The 10495-nt window shown below is 41.3% G+C and overlaps 1 long non-coding RNA gene across 1 annotated transcript in view; it reads left to right on the top strand.

Annotated features, from left to right (window-relative positions):
• The first annotated feature begins 1097 nt into the window (after positions 1-1097).
• LOC147018998 (uncharacterized) overlaps positions 1098-10495 on the top strand; it is a 64370-nt gene continuing 54972 nt past the window's right edge. Inside the window, exon 1 of the long non-coding RNA XR_015062828.1 lies at positions 1098-1207. This is a non-coding gene — a long non-coding RNA (uncharacterized LOC147018998). The remainder of the gene's footprint in view (positions 1208-10495) is intronic.

Below are 10495 nucleotides of genomic sequence, written 5' to 3'. Positions count from 1 at the left end.
TGTAAAGATTGTTGGTGGATGGCCGAATATTACGGTTTTGTGACTTTGATTTAATAATATGAAATAATTGCATGGAGAAATGGAGATTTTTGCTTCGGGCGACGTTACGAGCTCGTTTTAACGCGGATCGCAATTCTGTTTTCACTTTTGGTAATGGCTTAATATGCTTAATACTCGGTTGTCGAAATTCTGGTAAAAATCGGATGTTTTATGAGATTTATGTCGGGTGTCGTGTCTGAGGCTGAACTGAAGATTATGCTAATGAGGGGGATTGTAACACACGGCATTACCCACTCGTTCGGTCATATAAATCATCTAAGTAGAGATGACCTAATAATAAGTCTCGAAGTCTGTCCGTCCGTACGTACGTCTGTCCGTCCACAATCAAACCGAGTGGAGACAAATAACCAATAGTGGAATGGACAGAGGTCGATGAGACGTGCACAACGATGTAACTTTCAAGGTCGTCCAAGGTCGAGATCAACGTCACGAGGCTGTCAAAGTTGCGAAAATCGTCGATTTCAAATAGTATCTCCTCCCTCATTTATCGAGAGATCAAATGTTATTCGTGAATCAGATACTACGGACTATTATCTAGAACAACGCGAGCCATTTTTTTTGAAATTTGCTCTCGTTCCGATTTTATAGCCCTTCAAACTTCGCTCTGATTCCCCGTATGGGCCGTTCATAAAGTATGTACATACAAAAATAAAAGTATTAAATTAAGAACCAGAACTCTCTGAGACAAATATTACATTTGAAGCTTTTGTCAGATTTAACTAAAACAATGGAACACAAGTTTATATGCACACTTACTTTCATTTATGACATTAACATTGTCTTGAATGTCCATTAGTACTTTTATTTTCATAAATGACGTACTGTGATATTAAAAGAAAAAGGTAAATTACACCACTAGGGACTGCATCGTCATGACTTACAAACATCGGTTCATAAGGAACTGCTGGCTTTGCAAGCGATTAGGGATGTATGAGGGGGGGTGGGTGGTCACTAGCCTGCATAGGGGGGGGGAGTGGGTGGTCACTAGCCTGCATACAGAGGGGGGTGGGTGGGTGGTCACGAGCCTGCATACAGAGGGGGGGGTGGGTTAAAGCCTGCGTACAGGGGTGGATGGGTGGTCCGACGGCTGCATACATACTTTATGAAAGTGGTGTCGGACTACATGAAAGCGTTTCAGAAGATGAAGGTGAGCCTGTCGTCATCGCGAGGGGGAAAAATACCCCCGTTCACAGAAACATTTTCGACGTGATGTTGAATCCGTGGACGTCAATAATTGTTCCATATTACTGTATTACCGTAGTTAATAATTACTGATGCATTTGAGATAAATCTACAGTTCGTTGTAATCTTCAAGTATTGTGATGTGATATGTGACACATATGGGGGTAGGTGGGTGGTCACTAGCCTACATACAGAGGGGGTGGGTGGTCACTAGCCTGCATACAGAGGGGGTGGGTGTGTGGTCACTAGCCTACATACAGAGGGGGGTGGGTGTGTGGTCACTAGCCTACATACAGAGGGGGGTGGGTGTGTGGTCACTAGCCTACATACAGAGGGGGTGGGTGTGTGGTCACTAGCCTGCATACAGAGGGGTGGGTGGTCACTAGCCTGCATACAGAGGGGTGGGTGGTCACTAGCCTGCATACAGAGGGGTGGGTGGTCACTAGCCTGCATACAGAGGGGGTGGGTGGTCACTAGCCTGCATACAGAGGGGGTGCGTGGTCACTAGCCTGCATACAGAGGGGGTGGGTGGGTGATCACTAGCTTGCATACAAAGGGGGGTGGGTGGGTGATCACTAGCCTGCATACAGCGGGGGGTGGGTGGTCATTAGCCTGCATACAGAGGGGGGTGGGTGGGTGGTCACCCAACCTACATACAGAGGGGGGTGGGTGGTTTTGAAACCCAGAAGTAGAGCGTACCTACTTTATGAACTGCCCCTATTCCAGTCTGGCACAGAGTTACTTTCTTTCGACCTCTGGCAGAGATGACCGGCACTCCCGCTCGGGGGTATTTTTTTAAAGTCGATTTCAATCCTGTTTTCACTTTTGGTAACGGTTAAGTATGTTTAATACTCTCGATTGTCAAAATTCTGGTAAAAATCTGATTTTTTTATGATATTTATGTCGGGTGTCGTATCTGAGGCTGAACTGAAGATTATGCTAATGAGGGGGATTGTAACACACGGCATTACACGCTCGTTTTAAAGTCGATTTCAATCCTGTCTTCAATTTTGGTAATGGTTATGTATGCTTCATACTCGGTTGTCGAAATTCTGGTAAAAATTGGATGTTTTATGAGAGGTTTGGTACAGAATCATCGTAGAAACTTGTGGTTTGCATCGCTACCTTCTCTCTAGACAGCTTTTATTAGACAAGGTCAGAGGTCAAGTTGACGATTTCATAAGTACCAGTCTCTGACTGCTTGTTTGTGTGTTTGTTTACCCTGTAGCAGCCACACTGTTTCAGCGATCATGACCAAACTAGCTAGAGACGTCGGCCATGGTCCAACTTAGACACTTGTCTTTTTTGGTGAATATAGGTCAAAGGTCAAGGTCACCGAAAAACCGAAATTCATATTTTCGCAATATCGTCCGCTAAAATTGTCGTATCGACTTCAAACTAAATCCAAAATGTGCATCTTCCAACACTGCATCCAACCATATGTCGCATTGGGGTGTCACACCAACACCCTTCTTAGCGGTCGGGGGTCGAATGTCAGTGGGGTCGGGTCAAAACTTTCAAATTGCGATAAAACGCCATTTCAAGTCCGATTGACTTCCAAGTTATGATCATGACCAAACTAAGTGTTATAACTCATTAAACAGTAGCACTATCTACTTGTAAGAACTAAATTGATTTCCAAGTTATTGTTTTTTCAGAGATCATGGAGATATGACAAAGTTATTCCAGCAATTCCTTGCTCAACGAGCAATTTCATTTGTTTGATTTTGTGCAACATATCTCAAAACCAGGGCGGATTCGGACGAAACTTGGTCGACACGTTGGAATATGTGACAAGGAAGAATTGATTCAATTTTGGTGAAGATCCGGATCTCGATCTGGCGACTATAATTTTTAAAGTGATTCTTCACCATTAAGAGATAGGGCTCAAAATGATATATAGCACGACATCTCAAAAAGTTGTGCACGGATTCGGGCGAAATTTGGTGGACAGTTTAGGTGTGTGTCAATGACGAATTGTTTCGATTTTGGTGAAGATCCGAATCGGGATCTAAAACGAGAATTATTTCATTTGAAAGTGATTCTTCACCATTGAGAGACAGGGCCAAAAACAATATAGTACTGTGTGGCATGATATTTCAAACATGTATTTGGCCAGATATGTTCTCATGGATCAGGTATTACATGGCAGAGGTATGGGCTCCACCGAGTGCCCTTCTAGTTCTTGTTGGATCAGCCCCTGGTGTAAATCACCTGAACTTCTCCAGTGCATGATATCGTCCCAAATAAGCCAGCCAGTACGGTGACATGAAGGTTGTGGAACCTTTGCATTGGGATTACATAGCAGAATTGTGACTATTGCTTTTACTATAATCCCTTGTTACCCTTTTGTGGAGAAGCCATAATGTTTTACAGCTACACTGTTGAGCACTGTCTGTGGGATAAAGCATATATAATGCCCTTCATATTGCCATGAAGTAAACTGCTTTTCTAACCCCATAGCAGTCACATGAACCATGCAATAGTTTCATTATATAATGTGATTTTTAAAACACTAGAAACACCTGCTCCCTTCAGGAGCAGCCTGGGTGTGGGGGTTTGTAGGGGGATAGTGCGGGAGGCGTGGCAAATATATTTTGGGTTGTGGCTAATTATCCTCCCTGCCTTTACTTTGTACACAACAAAGGAAAAAAAATGTTTGCAAGAAATGCGCTTTTCTCTTTTGACATATTAAAACTGTGAGAATCATTTATATCAGCTGCTTCACTAACCTGATTTCGGAGAAGGGTCATTTGCATCATGCACAGGATATTTGATGAGCTCCAATGGCCCGAATGAAAAGGAAACAGCAATTCTTTCATTGTGAGTCGGACAGACTTCACAGTTGAAAGTTGATGAGCCCTCCCAGTGAAAATAATTCTTGTCTCCTAAAAGTTCTCAAACCAGTGTCTCTGCTCTGAGAATCTGACACAGCTTATGAAGCTTCATCAATTTGTTACTCGTGTAAAATAATCCAGTAACAGATGAAGACTTTAAAGGTTCTAAAAATTGTCCATTGGTTTTTATAAAGTACATAAAAACACATTGCACCATTGTCAAAGCAGGATAACCAGGATTATGAGAGTAGGATTTAAGGAAGTATAACTGTAGGATGATGTGCAGTAAAAACAGTTCGTCTTAAATTTCATCTCAAGTGTTTGAGTAAAACAAGCATCATTGGCTTATCCATGATTCCATTCTATCTGAGTGTGAAGGACACTATCCAACCATTATCCCAGGTGCCAAGTTATTGATGGCTATTAGGATCATAAAGACAGCCAAACAAACGTCCATTAAAAACACTAAAAAAAGTAAACATGTAGTTGGATTTTGGTGTTCAGTATGATAGTATGACTCCCAAACCATGTCCATCTGTTAAAGTTAAGTCTGATCATTTCACGCTGCTCGTTTGTGCAGATACAGACTTTGATAGACTTTCGAAATCGCTCTTGTTCTGTTCGAAGCACATCACTCGATCCAGCATAAGAATTGACTTGCATCACCATCTGCTAGTGCACAGAGCACATCTTTGGCTGTGCGTTTTTTGTTTTATGTCCCTTTTCAATGCCATCATTTACTGTCTGGATGCTGTACGATTACAGACAGGTGCTGCACAGTTTCGAGTTGTGAGTGTCACTTGGAAAGGCATCACTTTAAATGAAGCACGTCGATTGTTGTTGGTACCAGAAACATGCTAACAAAGGTAACTGGGAGTCAACCTTAACTTTATTTCAAGAAGATTTGAGGATTTCGCCAGGGGGTACCATTTGAATTGGGGAAATCCTAAAAGAGGAGTTAATTACCATGAACGCAAGTGGTTATGAACAGTTAATGCTTTTCGTCACTATTGTAGCAAGGGGCTGACAAGATGGCCAAAGAGTAAGCACACTTGCCTTGAAGCTGTCCAGTAGAGGTTTGTATCCCGATCCAGTTATAAACTGTCACCCTGGTGTTTCACAGGCAGGGTGATTCATCATTGTGTGTACCGTCCTTCGGATGGACGTTAAACTGGGCGTCCCATCTGCTGACATTATTTGAGATCCCACCGTTTCCTTTGTGAAGAGTAGGCAAGTACCATGACCAAATTCCAAATTCATGATTTTTTTCTGACTTCCTGAGTCGGAGTGGCAAGCAGTCCAGCATTGTGGCTTAGTTAGTAACTGTTTCAGTCGTGGTAACGCTCTGCATATGCCATAGGGCATGGCACATTGTTGATGATGATGATGATGATGATGATGATGATGATGATGATAACAATGATAATAGTGGCAAGAGGCTAACCACAGACCTGGTAATGTTCTGATAGAAAATGACATTATACAGCTTGTAATTTCGATATTATGTTGGATTAATTATTTAAACATAACTTGTTGTGGTATTGCATTCATTTTACAAATTCGAGGCAGTGTCCAAAATATACGAATACTCTGAGATTTTGGGGGGACATTTCTCAATTGCTATTGTTCATGAAGTCATAAAGTGCAACATTTTATTTGTAAAGGTCTACTACATAAGGCAAATTAGTCTCGTGATAACCTACAACTTACTCTCAACACCTGAGATTTAATAGTTAAGCCTTTCTGATTGGTCAGTGACAAGATATTCTGAAAGTTGCACACGAGGTGTGAACTGCTAACTGTGCAAGAATGGAGAGTGAATTGGGAGTGAATGAAAGAAAATGATCAGACCTGGTTAATAATATGCCTTGTTTATATGGTAATGTTCGAAAATTCATCAAATATAGTGAGTGAACAGATGCATTCCTCACCTCTTACAAAAACAATTTTAGTCATTGGTTGATAAGCCTGCATCACTGGAAACTTTCACAATATTGTACGTAATCAGAGCATTTATACACGATGATTAATGTTGAATTACTGTTTTTCTAAGAAAATTTGCAAATTGATGAAATAATCCGCAGTCATATATTTTTTTCAGATACCGTATTTTTGAGAGTTGCACGTGAGGCCGCTTTAGCAATTACTTTTTACTTTGGAGCTCCCTGGCTAATTCTCACCACCCAATATCTCCATTAGTGAGAAGGATACTGCCGCCTGGTGTTGCAAATACATTTGTAATACCAGACAAATTACTTTAATCAAAATGAAAATATATTAACAGTATAACGACAATTTAGTTGTCATGTATTAGCCTGGTGTTGGCTTAGTGATTAGGGTGGCTGATTTGGGATCCTAGGGTCCTGAGTTCGAGCCCCGCTTTTTCCATTGAATTACTACCAGGTGGGATTGACTCAGCCTGTCATCCTTCCGAGATTGGCAAAATGAGTACCAGTGTACTGATAATAGGGACACTGCATCAGCAGCATAGCCGCCTCCCAAACCAATGATGTAACCAGCAGCCATAAGGCAGCACTCGAAAGAAAGAAAGATAGTTTTAGTGTTGCCATTGTCTGTCATTGGGAGATTTAGGCTTTTTTGTTATGACGAGAGATCAATGCGAGGGTAATTTTTGAAAGACAAAGTCTGGAGTCGTAATTCTTCTACTTGAAGCCAATAACGCAGGTGTTTCAAAGTAAAATGTTTCATTGCAGTAGTAGTTGTGCTTTCACTGCAGTAGGAGAAAACCCTGGGAATTCCTGTGCAACTTCGAGTTCCAGGCTTGAGTGATTGAGAATGATTATGGATTGTTGGAAGAATTTTAAGATAGGTATTCTAATTTAAATTTAAAATTCACAATCACACATGCATTTGCAGAAGTAGGTGGTGCACAGGTTTATGACTTGAATTGAAAAATGCAAATGTATTACTCATAAATGTAATTTAACAACTTGTTGATTTCCACAAACACGTAAAAGTCTAAATAATGGGGCAATTACTTGCTAAAATGACAATTAATTTGTTCTTTACAATGTATAAGACTCATCAAAGAGCTTGCACATCTAATAAATATAATTAGAAGTCTGTCTGTCTGCCTGTCTGTATGTTCACGTTTTTTTGCAAAGACCGCTGGACCGACAACCACCAAATTTGGCGCACAGACGAAGTCCGACCGAGGGAATGTCCGAAGCGTATTTTCATTCACCACCTCAGCCTTTAAAGACTCCAAAGACCCTTTAAACCTCAAAGATACCTAAGACCTTTAATACACCCAAAGACCTTTAACACCCCAAAGACCCTTAATATCGTTTAATATCCTGACGACCCTTTAAGACCTTAAAGACCCATAATATACCAAAGACCCGTGAGACCCTTGAATACCCATTACACCCTTCAGACAGATTACACAGCTTGGACCATTGAGCATTTAGAGCTTTAGACCACTTAGACATTTTTAGACCCTTTTTACATGCTTGAGAGTTTAGACCCTTTTGACCCCACAGACACAAACTACAATTGGAACGTAACCTTAAGACCATCTCAAACCTTTTAAGTGCAAACTGAACAAACATCTATAATCTTCTTACAAAACACAAACGATACATTTTTCAGCAAGTAATGTATATCACCACCTGACCCACCCAGAGGGTAGGTACTTTGTGATCTGTAATAATTAATTTGTCGTGAGGCCACCGGGAATATTGCCGATATATATGTATATATGTGTATATGTATATTTTTTTTTTGAAGTTATTATGTTCACTCGTACACTTTAATACACGTCCTTCGAACATGACTTTGTGGGAGGAGGGAGGAGAAGGGTGGAGAGGAGTGAGGAGGGAGGGAGTGGAAGGGATGGGATAGGAGGAGGGAGGGGTGGGACAAGAGATGAGGGAAGGGAGGGGGAAAGGGTGGGATGGGGGATGGGAGGGGAGAGGAAAGGCATGGGTTGAGGGGAGGGAAGGGTGGGGTGGGAGGATGGAGAGGAATGCGTTGGTTGGGAGTCTGGAGGGTGGGGTGGGAGGGGAATGGGTGGGTTGGGAGTCTGGAGGGAAGGAGGGGTTGGGGTGTGAGGAGGGAAGGGAAGGAGTGGATGGGGGTCCAGAGGGATGGGGTGGGAGGAAGGACCGGGTGTTGCCCGGCAATGCTGGGTACCTTTGCTAATATGTAATGTGAAAGACTTTGACTTAAGTACATGATGAATACATTAACATCAGATATTTACAAATGAGCATCCTGCTCTGCATTGAAACAATTGCTTAAAACCCACTGCAACAGATTAAGATTGTGAATATTTTTTTAGGGGGAACCATAATAAGTCTTTCCCATTTATTGATCTGATTATTCTATGAGATGTGCCAGTGGGTATCACCACCCTTTGGTGCCCATCTCTCCAGATGTAATCAATGCAGGAATTTACGATTCAGTGAGGATAGAACTGCACACACTCGACCAGTCTCCTCAAAAAGCAAAATGGTGTCTTTAACGTTCACATTTTAATGCTAATGATTGAGGCAGCCGGCTTAACGACTTCACTAGACAATGAGGATGCACCCTGCAAAACACCAGGGTGAAAGCTCATTGATAATCTATTACTTTGAGAATATTCAAATTAGACAATTCAAAAGAAGGATATATATATATATATATATATATATATATATATATATATATATATATATATATATATATATATATATATATATATATATATATGATCAAACCTTTCCTGCCAATCGGTCATGACTGTATTATATTGCTGAGAATAATAATGGAGACCTGTAATATTGACAGAGTTTTGGGGAGTTTATGGAAAGTCAAGAAAAGTTTCAATGCTAAAACAAATGATGAACAGATCGCCACTTCATCACAGGATCCCCGAATGAGAGTGGCAAAAATGTGGGGCTTGTTCAGGGTGATGAAAGACACCATTGGATCTTTAGTATAAACTAACAACAAGTGTTAGAAGATGGGTTATCTGGCTTAGCATCCTTCGAATGGATGGGGGTACACACCGATTTATCACCCCTGCATGTGAAATACAAGGGTGGTAGTCTATAGCTGGGTTGACATTCAAACCCAGTTTAGACAGCACAAAGATGAGTGTGCACACCTCTGGGCTATCCTGCCAGCCCACATTATTACAACAGAGTGGAAATATAACTATAAATAGGGCTGTACGTTGTGTACTATAGCTCACCTGGATCAGAAGCAATAGTCACTCAAACCCACGCAGACCTCCTTTGACCCAGACTTTTTTAAATGCCGTGAACAAACTCTGGAACATCACAAGTGAGTAAAGTTGTGGTCAAGTTTCATTGAAATTGTGTCTTTAGTTTCGGAGAAGAGAGCAAATACCTATTATGGGAGGCTCAAACCCCTCAGACTGATTTTTTTTTTATTTTTTTTGTTTAATGCCGTAAACACACTTTGGTACATCACGGGTGATGAATGTTGTGGTCAACTTTCATCGAAATTGTGTGTGTAGTTTCGGAGAAGAAAGCAAATTCCTATTTTGGGGGGTCAAACACCCCCCCCCTCCCTGCAGACTCCTTTCATGAGCACAGATTTTGATGCAGTCAATACACTTTACATCATGGGTGATGAAGGTTGTGTCCAAGTTTCATCGAAATTGTTTGTGTAGTTTCAGCAAAGAGAGCCAATACCTATTTTGGGGGTGGGGAGGGGGGGGGTCAAACCCCCTCCCCCATAACCCTGATAATTAGCGCAGATTTTGATGCTGCCGATACAACTTTGTAAGGCATCAGATGAAGCTTGTGGCCAAGCTTCATCAAAATCATATGTTTGGTTCAAGAGATAATGACTGAAGTGTTTATGGACTGACTGACTCACTGATTGATTGATTGACTGACTGACTTACTCACACACTCACCAACGGACACTGCTTAGGTCACCTGGCTGAAGTGTTTACGAAATAACTGACTCACTGACTAACTGACTGACTCACTCACACACTCACCGATGGACACTGCTTGATCGCATAAGCTCACCTGGCTAAAGTCAAGGTGAGCTAATAATTAATAACACGTCTTTATATTCCAGCCATTGCAGAAAAAAAACCCACAATCTATATCGATATGATAAGGATGGCTGTCTGTCTGTTCATTCGTGAGCCGTGAGGCTTGGCGCAATTTGATTGGCTGCTGGCAAAATTATCGATATAGGCTTATTAAAATCTGATATTATAAATCTGATTCCATATTTGATGATCGAGACTCATGGCCTAAATAATTACCATATGTTGAAATCTCGAGTGAAATCTGAACCCCCTCCCCCCCCCCAAATAATAATACCCAAACCCCACTACAAATACACGGATACAACTTCTTGAAAGGAATATACATTTAATGAAAATAGACGAATATTTACAAAGGACAATAATTCAAAAGGTAATG

Source organism: Eptatretus burgeri, chromosome 10, assembly GCF_056783735.1.
Source record: "Eptatretus burgeri isolate ZD-2024b chromosome 10, Ebu_testis_v1, whole genome shotgun sequence".
NCBI lineage: Eukaryota > Metazoa > Chordata > Myxini > Myxiniformes > Myxinidae > Eptatretus > Eptatretus burgeri.
Note: the sequence above shows the minus strand (reverse complement) of the source record. Positions and strands in the feature narration are given on the sequence as shown.